The sequence below is a fragment of the Phaenicophaeus curvirostris genome, chromosome 21, assembly GCF_032191515.1.
Source record: "Phaenicophaeus curvirostris isolate KB17595 chromosome 21, BPBGC_Pcur_1.0, whole genome shotgun sequence".
Lineage (NCBI taxonomy): Eukaryota > Metazoa > Chordata > Aves > Cuculiformes > Cuculidae > Phaenicophaeus > Phaenicophaeus curvirostris.
The window spans coordinates 811,870-824,034 of NC_091412.1; positions in this window are offsets into that span (position 1 = coordinate 811,870).

Here is a 12,165-nt window from a genome sequence, read left to right on the forward strand (position 1 = left end):
AGCTACAAGTCGCCTAGGGTGACCCTGGTGGCTTTGCCCTGAGCAGTGATGACACTGTGCGGCCTCAAATGAGTGAATATCCTCTCTCTCTGGGGGGCCAGGAGGAGCATCCCCTTTGCTGGGTGGGGGGGGGGGGGCGCAGCAGAATGACCATCCCCTTCCCTGAGGGGAGAAGAGCAAGCAAACCCTTCCTCGGGGAGGGGGGCAGGGCGAGCATCCTCCTCCCCAGGGGTCCAGGGCAAGGATCCCCTTCCCAGGGGGTGCCAGGCTGAGCTACCCCAGGCAGAGCTGCCCCTTCTCATGCCCTGCACCCACCAAAGCCTGCGGGTGGGGGGCTACGAGGTACCCTAATGGGGGATGTGATGGGGAGGGGGATGCGATGGGGAGGGGGATGCGTGTTGGGGATGAGATGGGGGTGTGATGGGGGGGATGTGATGGGGAAGGAGAGATGAGGTGGGGAGGGGGATGCGATGGAGGGGGGGATGTGATGGAGGGGGTATGAGATGGGGGGATGCGATGGGGGGCATGTGATGGGGAAGGAGGGATGAAATGGGGAGGGGAGTGCAATGGAGAGGAGGATGCGATGGGGGATGTGATGGGGAGGGGGATGAGATGGGGGAATGCAATAGAGGGGGGGTGCAATTTGGAGGGCATGCAATGGGGGATGCGATGGAAAGGGAGATGGGATGTGGAAGGGATGCAGAGAGATGCAGTGGGGAGGTGCGATGGGGTGAGGATGTGATGGGGAATGCGATCTGGAGCAGATGTGAGCGATAGAGTGGGGGATGAGATTGGGAGGGGATGCTATGCGGGGATGTGATGGTGGGATGCAGTGAGGAGTGGATGCAATGGTGGGATGTGATGGAGGGGGAGATGCAAGGGGGGGATGTGATGGGGTGAGGATGCGATTGGGGAGGGATGCAATGGGGAATGCAGTGGGGAGGGGATGTGAGCGATGGAGGAGGGGAGGCGATGGAGGGGTGATGCGATGGGGAGGGGGATGTGATTTGGGGATGCGATGGAGGGGGGATGCGATTGGGGATGTGATGGGAAGGGGGATGCAATTTGGGGATGCGATGGAGGGGAGATACGATGAGGGGGATGTGATGGGGAAGAAGGGATGCGACGGGGAGGGCATGCGGAGGGGATGCGATGGGGTGAGGATGCGATTTGGGGCGGGGGGATGCGATGGGGAGGGGATGTGACGGGGCAGGTGTGATGCAGGGATGCGATGAGGGGTGAGAGGGGCGGCTCTGCCGCATCCCCCCCCCGCCCCTTCCCCCCCGCTGCCTCATCAATAAGCACACACCCCCCTCTCTCTCTCTCCGCACCGTTGCCATGGAAACCGGCGGAGCCGCCGCTCCCCCCGGGGCGCCCGGCCCCGCTCCCCATTGATGAGGCGGCGGCGGCGGCGGCGGCGGGGGCTGCCCGAGGCCACGGTGAGGGGCTGGCATCTCCCCCGGCCCCGGCGCTCAGCAGCCCGGGCTGGGGCCGGGGGCGGCGGGTTTGCGGGGGGAGGCTGAGGGCAGGGAGAGGCGGCGGGGGGGCCTCCCCCGAGCCGGGATGCAGACGCCGCCGCCGCTGCCGGCGAGCGCCGAGCCCGCCGCTGCGATGCGGGGTCCCGCGGAGTCCCGGGCAGCCCCGCCCGGCTCCGGCTGAGCCCCCCGCCCCGCCCCGGCCATGGAGCCCCCGGCCGGCCCCGAGCCCGGCGCCGACGGTCACCGGGAGAGCCGCCCCCGGCCCCAGGAGCGGCCCCCGAGCGGCCCCCGCAGCCCCCCGGCAGCTCCAGCCGCTCCGGAGCCCCCCGGGCCGCTGCCGGACACGGACCGAGCCCCCCAGGTACGGCGGGGGCCGGGGAGGAGGCGTCGGGCGTCCCGGGGATGTCACCTTGGCACGGGGCGGGCATGGGGAACGGCTGGGACACCCGCGTCACCTTCGCGGTGGGGCTGGCGCGGCCGGAGACCCTGCTGCGCGCGGGCAGAGGGGTGGCTGCTGCAGGGGCTGGGGTCTCTCCAGAGCCCTGGTGATGCTAGAGCTGGAACGGGGTCTCATCAGAGCCCTGGAGGTGCCAGAGCTGGTGCAGGGTCTCACCAGAGCCCTGGTGATGCCAGAGCTGGTGCAGGGTCTCATCAGAGCCCTGGTTGTGCCAGAGCTGGAACAGGGTCTCATCGGAGCCCTGGTGGTGCCAGAGCTGGTGCAGGGTCTCTCCAGAGCCCTGGTGGTGCCAGAGCTGGTGCAGGGTCTCATCAGAGCCCTGGTGATGCCAGAGCTGGAACGGGGTCTCATCAGAGCCCTGGTGATGCCAGAGCTGGAACGGGGTCTCACCAGAGCCCTGGTGGTGCCAGAGCTGGAACAGGGTCTCATCAGAGCCCTGGTTGTGCCAGAGCTGGAACGGGGTCTCATCAGAGCCCTGGTTGTGCCAGAGCTGGAACAGGGTCTCATCGGAGCCCTGGTGATGCCAGAGCTGGAACAGGGTCTCATCGGAGCCCTGGTGATGCCAGAGCTGGTGCAGGGTCTCATTGGAGCCCTAATGTTCCCAGAGCTGGAGCAGGGTCTCATCAGAGCCCTGGTGGTGCCAGCGCTGCAACGGGGTCTCATCAGAGCCCTGATTGTCCCAGAGCTGGAGCAGGGTCTCACCAGAGCCCTGGTGGTGTCACAGCTGGCGCAGGTTCTCACCAGATGCTGACTGCACTGGGCAGAGCCCACCTGGTGCAGCCACAGCCCCTGCTACAGCAAAAGCTGAGCCATGCCCGCAGCGTTCCCTCCCTCCCGCAGCATCACTGGCTCTACAGGTAGTGGTAGGGATGTGGTTCCCTGCCACCTCATTCCAGAACATCCTCGCTTTGCCCAGGGAAGCTGAGGAGAAGCTGGGGCCTCTGCACTGCAGGAGGATCCTCTCCCTGCAGGCACCCAGGGGCACCGTGAGGCAATGCGGTGCCTGGCCCCTTGCAGCACCCCTAGATACAGCCCCAAAGGCTCCCCTGGTGTCTCACCTCCTCAGTCCAGGCCACAGAAGTTCACCAGTTTATCTCCTGCTTAGGACAGCTTGACCCCTTCCCATGGGTGAATTGGTTAATTCCTGGGATCTGTGAGGGTCCGAGCACTTTTGAAACAGGGGAAGGAATAAGGTCTTGACCTGTTCTTCTTGTCGATGGAGAAGGGCTGAGCAGACCTGGTCAGGGTGGAGCAGGAGGGGTATGAGCCAAGCCATGGCCCAGCTGGAGAGCAGCCTGAGCTGGCTGGACTGGGAGAAACAGAGTTCTGGAAACCCACCCAGTGACAAAATGGTTTCACTCAAGCATGGTTTGTCCTGGCCCTCCTGAAGGGCTGGTTATCGTGATGCTTAGGGAAAGGCCGTGTGGAACCTTGTAGTCCTTGCTCTGTGGCTGACCACAGCCCCCAGCTGCTCCAGAAGCACCCCAGCCCAAACACGGGGCAGCGCTACTCATGGTTCAGTCTTTTCTGCCCATCCCTGAGTCCAATCGGTTGTGCCAGACCTACTGTCTTCAACCCTTTAGGAGATGGGGCTGGCAAGGGTTGGGTAGGGGGTGCCAGGGTGGGTAGGCTGAGCGTGGCACGGCGGGAGGCGGCTGGTCAAAGAGGGGCTTGGGGGTGCCCCGGCGGCCACACAGCACCCTGCAGGGTGGGACCGTGCACCCAGCTCTGTGGTGGGACCCCCATGGCCCAGCTGTGCACAGGATGGTGGAGAGGGTGAAGACCCTGAGCACCTGCCATTCCATTTCCCTCGGTCCTCAGGCTGCATTGAGCATTTCCCTGTGATACTGGAGACCCCTGGCTTGGTGGGGGCTTGACGTTTCCCTTCCCACTCCCACGGGGCTGTGGCAGTCCCATCACAGCACCAGTGTACTGGGGCAGCACTGTGGTGGAACCTAATGACACTGATTGGACTCGATGGTTGGACTCGATGATCCGGTGGGTCTCTTCCAACCTGGTTATTCTATGGTTCTATGATTCTATGATGGTGCTGTGGTGGTATCAGAGCAATGGTACTGGGATAACTGGTGGAACTGCACTGTACTGGGCAGTGCCTTAGGAGTACCATGATGGTGCTGTGGTGGCACTGGTGGCACATCCATAACATTGTTGTTGGACCTCAGAAAGGCTCACTTGTCCTTTCCTGAAGTCAAGTGACTCTAGTGATGTGAAAAGCCTCCAGTTCAGAGCCAGGAGGGAGCTCAGCTGTCACTGGCAGAGTGAGTGCTGATGATGCTGGGCTAGGAAAGCCACATCCTCAAACCCACTTCCTAGGGAGCAAGGTGCTGTGTTACAGCTGGGAACAAGGGGACACTATGTAGCTGCCCTCCAAAAGCACAGCTTCTCCTGGCCAGGCACCAGCAGCCTGTGTCCTGCTGCCAGAGCTGGGCTTCCTTTAGGACATCCGTCCTTGGGCTGTCAGCGCTGCATTATGCAAACAGGACAGCCGCCTCCAGGGAGCAATCTCCTAGTGCAAGGAAGAGCCTCCTAAGGGCTCATCGCTGGCAGAGTTGATTAAAGATGTTGATTTTATGATGAAGCTCCTGTCTTGTGTCGCAGCCTCTGCCACTCTTGCTCTGCCATTCCCTCAGGAATGGTCCATGAGCAGATGATGAGGTTCTCTGTAGGTCAAGTTCATCTTTTCTGCTCAGGTCCCATGTGCAGAGGGTGGAGAGCTGTTGCCTTTCTCCATTTGCGAGCTGGCAAGAGAACTCTGGAGATGGAGAGGTGGGTTGGGGGTCTCACTTGGAGCCTCCTATCCAGCCCCTGCAGGGCTGGTTCCAGAGCTGGAAGAAGTGGCTTAGGGGCTGATGAGGCAAGTGTTGAATATCTCCAAGGGCTGTCCTGAAGCTTCAGCATGCTCAGAGTGAGGAGTGTTCTCCATAGGTCTGGTGGGAATTGTTGTGACTTGTGCCTGTGTCCTCCCGTCCGTTTGCTGTGTGCCTCCACATCCTGTGATGCACTGCAGGGTCTCTTGGCTTCTCTGCAGAGTAAGGTGTCCCACCACGTATCATGATGGGTCCTGGGCCTTTGAAATCACTCTGGTCTTGCTTTCTCAAATTTCTGTGTGGACACAGGCGGTAAGAAATTATCTTTCTGCTGAGGATCTGCAGGCACTGCAGGTGTACGATCCTGATTGGAATAACGAATATCCGAGAAGGAGAAAAACTACGTCTGCTTAGGCAGAACAGGGTTAAAGCGACACAGATAGAGCCTGGCTGGGAAGTGGAAAGTTCCCACAGTGCTGTCTGATGGATTTTAGAACACATCCCACAAGAGCTCCATTGTCTGCATCTCTTATGGGATGCTGCTCCACTGGGGTCTGCTTTGGCCCTGGAAGCTCAGGTTGGGTTGGGAGCAGGTTGCTGAAGTGCAGGCTCTCTCACGATGCCCTAAATTTGTAGAGGGGAGAGGAGCAAAGTCATTCAATTCAGGTGTATTCCCCGTGCCCTTTACTTCCAGCATTACCTGCTGCCCCCACCAACTGCCTTTGCCGAAGGGATGAGCTCAGCAGCTGCCCACGTCCCTGACCTCCCGTCCCTGACCTCCCGTGAGCCACATAAGAAAAGAGCACAGCCAGGGGTCGGCTCTCGTGACTTCTCTCAGGCAGTTTGCAGATGACACCAAAATGGGTGGGAATGTCAATCTGCTGGAGGGCAGGAAGACTCGGCAGAGGGATCTGGACTGTCTGGATCCATGGGCTGAGGCCAGTGGGATGGGGTTCAACAGGGCCAAGTGCCAGGTCCTGCAATTGGACCACAACAACCTCACCAGTGCTCCAGGCTTGAGGAATAGCGGCTGGAAAGCTGCCTGTCAGAAAAGTCCCTGGGGGGGTTGGTCAACAGCAGCTGAACATGAGCCAGCAGTGGCCCAGGTGGGCAAGAAGGCCAATGGCATCTTGACTGGATCAAAATAGTGGTGAAGACCTGGCAGGGCTGCCCAGGGCAGTGGTTCAGTCTCCATCCCAGGAGGGGTTCAAAACACATGTGGCTGTGGCACCTCAGGACGTGGTTTAGCAGGCACGGGGGGGTTGGTCTGGTGGTTGGACTGGATGAGCTGAGAGATCTTTTCCAACTTTGGTGATTCCATGACTCTGTGACTCTAGAGAGGTTGCTTTGGATCTGAAAATCCTAAAAGCCAAGCCTCACCTTTCCTTGAAAAGATAGAGTTGAGAATATTCAATAAATCCACCAAAACCAACTGAAAATGCTTAAATCAAGAAGCCCCCCAGTCAAGAAGAATTTAGATATCCACAAATGAACCTGTTCCTCCCAGTAGGGTAGAATTCTAACATGCTGGTAAGGATTCTCTGCTTCAAGCATCCAGGCCAAGCTGCGTTAAACAACCAGCTCAGTGCCTTCTGCAGGAACTTGTGGCATTTCAAGAGTTTCTCTGTTGGCAAAGATGGAAAACCATTTAGTGTCTGAAGGTGCGCAGAGCTGTACCCTTGACAAGAAAGGGCAAGAAGGTCTCCCTGAGCCACAAAGGCAGTTCTTGCTGTGATAGATGCCATCTCCTGCAATCTCACTTAGAAAAAGACTGTACTCCACCTTTTTCAAAATCTGAGTAAATTAATATTTCTTCTCTTGGAGAGGCTCAGCCCAGAGCAAATGAATGAGAGCTGCTTTCTGCAGGCACTCAATGTACGGCCAACCTCAGACAGGCCTGCCAAGAGGGGCCAGTGTGACTTTGCTTGCAGGAATTGTAGAATCACAGAGTGGTTTGGGTTGGAAGGGACCTCAAAGCCCATCCAGTCCCACCCCTGCCATGGGCAGGGACACCTCCCACTGGATCAGGGGCTCCAAGCCCCATCCAACCTGGCCTTGAACCCCTCCAGGGATGGGGCAGCCACCCCTGCTCTGGGCAACCTGGGCCAGGGCCTCCCCACCCTCACAGCAAAACATTTCTCCCTAAGATCTCATCTCAATTCCACATCTTGCAGCTCAAAACTGTTCCCTTCACCCTATCCCTGCACTCCCTGGTCAAGAGCCCCTCCCCAGCTTTCCTGGAGACCCTTTCAGCACTGGAAGCTGCACTAAGGTCTCCTTGCAGCCTTCTCTTCTCCAGGTTGAACAACCCCAACTCTCTCACCCTGACCTCGTACAGGAGGTTCTCCAGCCCTCACATCATCTCCATGGCATCCTCTGGACTCGCTCCAACAGCTCCATGTCCTCCCTGTGCTGAGGACTCCAGAACTGGACACAGGGCTCCAGGTGGGTCTCCCAGAGCGGAGCAGAGGGGCAGAATCCCCTCCCTCCCTGCTGGTCCCTCTGCTCTGGATGCAGCCCAGGACGCGGTTGGTTTCTGGGCTATGAGCTCACGTTGCCGGCTCATGTTGAGCTTCTCCTTCCTCAGCACCTCAAGTCCTTCTCAGGGCTGCTCCCAATCCATTCTCCTCTCAGCCTGTAGTTGTGCTTGGGATTGTCCCAACCCAGGTGAAGGTCCTTGCACTTACTGACCATCAAAGAGCATCTCTGGCTCTTGTAAGTAGTGTAAGGGGTTGATATTTTCACTCCCTCTCTTAGCTATTTAAAGATGCTGGAGATTTGGGTGTTCTCAGTTCAGGACAAAATTCTATAATTGCCCCAAATGAATTTCCCCTTTACTGAGAGGGTCAAGGAACACCTTTCCTGTCATGCCAGAGTCTGGGCAACTGACACAGGTTTTAAGCCAAAGTGACCCAAGCAGAAAAGGTGCTCTTGCCCCCTGGGAAACTGCAAGTAATTTGGAAAACAGGAATACATGGGGGGAACTGTGGAGCAGAGATCTGGGCAAAAACTGAGCTGCACATGCAGACTCTGCCACTCCAGCTCCCTGATGTATCTTCCAAAGTGAAAGAGCACATCTGCCTCTTCACTGCTAAACACAGAATCATGGAATCATTAAAGTTGGAAAAGCCCTCTAAGCTCATCCAGTCCAACCATCAGCCCAACCCCACCGTGCCTGCTAAACCATGTCCCCATGTGGTTGGGTATTCTCTTCTAATGCTCCCAGAACCCCTGGGCTCCAGCCCCTTCCCCAACCCCATTTCCTTCTCTGGACAACCTCCAGCCTCTCAATGTCCTTCTTGGAGTAAGGGGCCCAAAACTGAACCCAGGATTTGAGGTGTGGCTTCACCAGCGCCAAGTCCAGGGGGACAATCCCTGCGCTGGTCCTGCAGGCCACCCCATGGCTGATCCAAGCCAGGATGCTGTTGCCCTTCTTGACCACCCAAGCCACTCCTGACTCATGTTCAGCTGGCCAGAACATGAGAGGTGATCCAGGCTCTCCACTCAAGAAAAGCAAACTTGTGAGGCTACGAATACTGTGGCTGTGGCTCTGAGGTTGGATGGAGACCTGGCATTAACTTTCCGAGCAATGATCTCCTGAGAGGGCAGCAGCACTTGTCTGGGGAGGAGATTTCCTGACTCGCAGCTCCGTGTCTCTCCAGGATGAAGCCCTGGTGCAGCCTGCGGCCACGCGCTGTGGACCGGCACTTTGTCCCCAAGTGCATCCACCAGCACCAGCTTCATGCCTTCCTAGGGAGTGTTTATTGTATTAGTGTTTCTGTTACAAGAAAGATGAGATATCAGAGAAAAATTCTCCTCTCTCCAACCACCAAAATACCAGACCTGGGAAGAGCTGCATTTTATCATTCTTCTCCATTTTTGGGGGGGGGGTTGTTTATTTTGGTTTGGTTTGGGTTTTTGCATGCTTACAGAATAGAATTATCTAGCACGTGGCATCCAAACCAAGTCCAGATGCTCCACAAAGAGCCTGGGATTGTCTGGGCCTGAGCCTGCAGGGCTGGGAGCTGCAGGGTGACCTTTGATCAGGACTAAACAAAAAGCCCCCAACGTTTCTATAAGAAGGCAATGCCCATGTGGTGGCTCAGATGGTTGAATGCGCAAGAAGCAGGGGTTGCAAACTCTTTCCATGTTTGCTCTGAAGGTGTTAACACATTTACTTCCCACTTCTTCTACATTTGGCTTTTGTTCTTGTGGGAACACTGTTGCTTGAGCCTTCTTCTCAGCAGATTCCATGACTTGCTCAGCAGCACCAGAGACACCTGCACTGGGGGAAAGAGGCAGCTTGACTGGCTCAGCTCATGATCAGGCACCTGCATTTTACTCCCCAAACAGGTTTTGGGTTACACAGCCCTGTCTTCACCCAGCTCCAGGTTCTGCAAGGAACTGTTTAGAGATGCTGTTCATGTCCCCTGCCTGGGGTGGGGATGGAGCACAGCCCCACTTCACTGTAGCTGGGCCAGATCTTTCTGAAAGCTGTTAAGAGAGAAAGGTGAAACTTGTGCACCAGTGTTAGAATGGGAGGTGGGAGAACAGGCTGTGCATGTGTTTCTCATCCTGTGAAATGCAGACAGCTTTCTCATGAGGTGTGTCGGTGAGAAAAGACCCTACAAGTGGTCTTGGAGGCTGGGCCAAAGCCTGGAGCACTTCCCCTGTGAAGAGAGGCTGAAAGAATTGGGGTTGTTCTGACTGGAGAAGGAAGACTTGGAGGAGACCTTAGAGCAGCTTCCAGTACTGAAAGGGGGCTGATAAGAAAGACGGAGAAAAACTTCTTAGCAGGGTCTGTGGCAACAGGACAAGGCGTGATGGTTGTAAACTATAAAAGAAGAAGCCTAGACTAGATATTAGTAAGAATTTTTTTACTCTGGGAGTGGTGAAACATTGGCCCAGGTTGCTCAGAGAAGTAGTGGCTGCCCCATCCCTGGAGGTGTTCAAAATCAGGTTATCCAGGGTCTTTGAGCAACCTGATCTCATTGAATGTGTTCCTGCTCATTGCAAGGACTGGATGACCTTCATAGTCCTTTCCAACCTAAACCATTCCATAATTCTAAGTAACAGAGGGGTGCCCAGGGGCCACAGAGTGACCCAAGGACAGGAAGGTGATCGTGTTGTACTTGAGGAGCTTGGATTGCGCAACCCCACGCTGGAGGCTCTCTGGGAACCAAGGTGGATTGCACCCCAGCAACCATCAGTTTCTGTTTCTGCACACATCTTGGGTTTGCAAAATGATTTGTGTTTAAAGTGGGGAGAGTCTGGGTCACAGCTGGGGAAAGCCTGTCCAGGGCCACACACGACTTGTCATGCTTCTGCATTAGGCAGGTAAGGGCCAGCTGGAAGGAGCATGGATTACAGGCCCCTGCACCCCACCGAAGGGCCAGATAAGCACCTCCACCATGAGCAGGACCTTTCCCTTCTGAGAGTCCCTGCTTGGTCAGAGTGATCACAGAATCACAGAATCACTAGGTTGGAAAAGGCCCACTGGATCATCGAGTCCAACCATTCCTATCCTATTCCTATTCCTGGGTCCACCCCAGGAGGACTTCTGCCTGTGGACCTCTGTGCTGGGCTCTGTGGCACAGGGACAGGCTGGCCTTAGGGAGAAGGAAAGGGTTTCTCCAAATTCTCCATCCCTCTCAGCTCCGTGCCCTGGTTTGTGTCTGATTGTGGAAAATGAAGAGGTGTGTGTGCAGTAGGTCAGGAGCAGCTCAGAGCTGCCTTCCCAGCAGCCATGCAATATTTTCTTGTCATTTTTTCTCTCGTCTGCTTGCAAAGCTTCTTGTATTTTGGATTTGCTGTTTAAGGTGAGGAATGATGCCACATTGCATGCTAGAGCTGGCAGCAGTCTTGGATTTTGGAGAGCTGATGCTCTGCCTCTGCCCTGAGAGCTTATTTTCCACTTACATTCCTCCTTGTCTCGGTTTTGCAGGAACATTAATATCTCCCTGGCTGGGGGGGCTGGAGAAGCTGAGCTCATCAAAGCCCAGCTGAGCCAGGGTGGTCAGGGCTACTGAGATGATTTTTCTCCTCCTGGAGTAGCTGGGTTTGTTTCCCTGGGATCAGTGATGGTGATTTTGTAAGAAGCTCTAAAGTCAGAGAGGACCCAAATTGGTGAGGCTTCAGTTTTCATAGAATTGTGGAATTAAAGCCCATCCAGTTCCAACCCCCTGCCATGGGCAGGGACACCTCCCACTGGATCAAGTTGCTCAAAGCCTCATTCAACCTGACCTTGAACACCTCCAGGGATGGGGCATTTTAGCTATGTATCTCATTTTAAACACATGCTGAGGAGCACATGAAGAGCTGGCAGTGGTCAGAGGGTGCGCAGGAGAGGATGCCTGGGGAAGAGCAAGAAGGAGCAGATATGGAGTGAACGTCCCCTTGAGCATTCTCTTAATACCCTGCAATCGGTGGCTCCAGCAGTGCCTGTGCTCGAGGCAGTGCCTTTGAAGTTAATAAACTTGGAAGGATCTTTTCTTCCGTGAACTCGTTACATGGGGTGATGGCAATCAGATAAATGAGGAAATCACATAAATAAGGGCAACTTATAGGCTAGGAGAGGGCCGGGCATGCTGACTCATGGAAACAGGAGCTGGCAACGCGCAGGGTGAGGAGCTGGTGGGGGAGTGCCATGAAGTCAACGGAAAACCAGACATGTTTGAGTCTGAAAGCAGGAACCTGGCTGAAAATGAAGGAAGCGGAACAAGCTCTGTGGGACACAGACTGCCTGTCAAAGGAGTGGCAGAAGAACCCCAACTGCACCCCAGGCATGGCTTTGACTTCTCCCATGCCTTTAACAAACCATCCTTTCTACCTCAGCTGGGATTCTGCTTGCCTCCACATGAGACACCCTCACTGTGCCAGCAGCAGCACGGATGGGTTTTGCTCTTGCTCACTGACCGAACAGGAGGTGATGCTATTTCTGTCCTGCTTTTGACACACAGCGAGGGCACTGCAGAGGAGCAGCCTGTGGGGAAGAACTTTGTTCCGTGAGGGGGTCGATTCCCATGAAACTGGATGGAAGAGGAGAAAATGGATTGGCAATGACAGGTTTCATTTCTAAGTGGCAAGGACTGAGAAGTAAGGAAGTTAATTACCAAAGTCAGCTGGAATGAACAGCTAAAGGGCTTTGACATGGTGGAGGCTTGGTGACAATGATTTCACATGAAGGAAAAGTGGTGGATTTGATGTATCCAAGGTAGAAGGAGAGCTGGTGTCGTTTCATGATGGAAATAGGTCTGCAAAGGGGGGGTTGGTTTTCAGAGTTGGCTTTTGCAAAGCAAACCCAGCAGCCGAACCCATATCTGCTGTAGATGGGGAAGTCACTGCAGGGACAGCTCGAAACTGTGTGTTTTAAAATCAATCATGAGAGTACCTGTTTCCAAAG